This window comes from Penaeus monodon, chromosome 3, assembly GCF_015228065.2.
Source record: "Penaeus monodon isolate SGIC_2016 chromosome 3, NSTDA_Pmon_1, whole genome shotgun sequence".
In the NCBI taxonomy this organism is placed as follows: domain Eukaryota; kingdom Metazoa; phylum Arthropoda; class Malacostraca; order Decapoda; family Penaeidae; genus Penaeus; species Penaeus monodon.
This window is the reverse complement of record NC_051388.1, coordinates 22,297,984-22,300,483: the sequence shown is the minus strand read 5'-3', so window position 1 is coordinate 22,300,483 and position 2,500 is coordinate 22,297,984. Positions and strand designations below refer to the sequence as shown.

Below are 2,500 nucleotides of genomic sequence, written 5' to 3'. Positions count from 1 at the left end.
TCATGTTACTAATTGTATATAGCATTATTAGATTTATACTTTTCTTATTAATGATCTCTATTCCATATAATGAATGATCTCCAATGCAGATATTCATTAGTATTTAATCAAATTTAGGAGCCTTGCATGGATACCTTCAATTGATGAAATTAATTGATACTGTGCGTGCTATTTCTATTTCTACTTCTTACTTTATGTACTAAGTAAAAAGGCGGGTGTGCACATACACGCACACACACACACACACACACACACACACACACACACACACACACACACACACACACACACACACACACACACATACACATACATACACACACACACGCACACACACACACACACACACACACACACACGCACGCACACACACACAAATAAGTTTACATCACATTGTGATTAATTAAAAGAAAAAGGAAATAGCTTTAGTAACAATGAGAGAAATCTCCAAAAGTGTATGTATGTATTAGTGAAAATTAACCATTGTTTCCAAAAGCCTTTTCGCCAATTCAACCTAGCTTATTATGTCGTATTTCGTAATAACAGTTGCGAAGGAATGTAACAGCAGGTGAATCTCAAACCTTGCCTTATACATTAATCCATCTTATTACCTCTCTAGTTCCACTCTTATGATATATAGTTTATTATGATTCTGGGTAATTCTGAGACCCTCTTCGTGAGATATAAAGGTCCAGTCTGTCTCTGATTACACTCTCGCCATGACGGCAATTTAAATAACATTGTTTCCATATCATTAACCCGTTTTATACATCCTGTAGATACGTTCGTAAGAGATATTTTTTCGATGGTCGCTCTTAATGCCTGTGGCCGAATCACGGGTACTATTGTAATTCCCTTGCAAATTTTCTCTAACAGGTTCCGGATTGGAGCCACGGGAGGGATAAGTAGGAAGCGACTTCTTTAATCACTGCCATTTTTTTTTTACAGTCATTCATATATTTGGGAAATATGGTATTTAAGTGTACTTTGGTTGAAGATTTTGAGATTCCATAATGCCGTATTCACAAACAGGGATGCAAATATACACACGTTGAAAAAAAATGAAACATATATTTTCACTTCTTCAGGTAAAGATATGATAATTATAAATATATGTATATAGATATGTTGTGTGTATGTGTGTGTGTGTGTGTGTGTGTGTGTGTGTGTGTGTGTGTGTGTGTGTGTTGTGTGTGTGTGTGTGTGTGTGTGTGTGTGTGTGTGTGTGTGTGTGTGTGTGTGTGTGTGTGTGTGTGTGTGTGTGTGTGTGTGTGTGTGTGTATGTGTGTGTGTGTGTGTGAAGTATATATACGTACACACGCACTTAAACCAGATTCAATAGTTCGTTTTTCCAATCCATCCATCCTTTCACAAAGACAGACAATAGCCTTCCCTGCCTCCAGTCGAAGGCGAATCTGAGGCTGACGCGGAGCGATTAGAATTTTAATAACGCAATCGGTTCTGACATCACGTGTCATAACTTCCACCTCTCCAGATCCTTTCATTACGTCTTGACACTTTGCCTATTAACATATCATCAAGTCGGTCCCTCGAGTGTTGCTGTTTACGGCTTGCTAAGCAGATTTCTTTCCTCATTGCTTCTCATTTTAGAACGATATTCTGAGTCTATTTACAACAGTCTTATATGTATATACACCTTTTTCTTATTCCCTTCCCTACTTCAACTCTAATGAGAATTATGCAAATGCCAACTGTCTAGAATTCGAAAATCCTCCGCAAAAGCAATTGATCTTGGCATCCAGCGCACGCGTCAACAACCACCTCTAGCCAGCAACAGCACACGCGAGAGTATCCACTGGAAAGTAAATGATAGTAATAGCACATGCGGGAGGAGGCTCGTAATAAGAGCCCATGCTCTAAAATCTCTTACGTCGCGGAAGGGCTCTTCTGTGGCCACGGCAGAGGAGCGAGGCGGGTAAGCAAAGAATAAAGGTAAAGCGTAAGACTAAACAGATAAAAATTAGTAAAGGAAAGAAGAGTCAGTTTCATAAAACACACACACACACACACACACACACACACACACACACACACACACACACACACACACACATATATATATATATATATATATATATATATATATATATATATATATATATATATATATATATATATATTAGGTTTTCTGCCATACCTTTATCAATCGTTCAAGTTAGCTCAGCTTAGCTCAGTACATTCTGCTTCGTTTATCTCTTTCATATCGTTTCATAAATATTTCATAAAATTTAAATTTGGACTGTTTTCAGGCAAGTTATAAACTCTAATACCATGATTATCCAAATGTGTTTTAACATTTTTGTCTATGTGGCAAGGAGCTCCAACATGCATGAAAACGCAGTCATTATCTTGGAACCACCAACACAGTTGGTCAGAAGACATCTATCAGTGACGATGTCTAACCTGATTTAGATTACCTAAATCTTCCAGTATCCAGGCAGAGATCACCATCACCTGAGTAGGGAGTTTTAATTGAGCT

At 37.7% G+C, this 2,500-nt stretch overlaps 1 long non-coding RNA gene across 1 annotated transcript in view; it reads right to left on the bottom strand.

Annotated features, from left to right (window-relative positions):
* Window positions 1–2,500, bottom strand: part of LOC119588468 — a 19,227-nt gene that overhangs the window by 12,359 nt on the left and 4,368 nt on the right. Inside the window, exon 2 of the long non-coding RNA XR_005230092.1 lies at window positions 2,439–2,500. This exon is cut by the window's right edge and continues 88 nt beyond it. This is a non-coding gene — a long non-coding RNA (uncharacterized LOC119588468). The remainder of the gene's footprint in view (window positions 1–2,438) is intronic.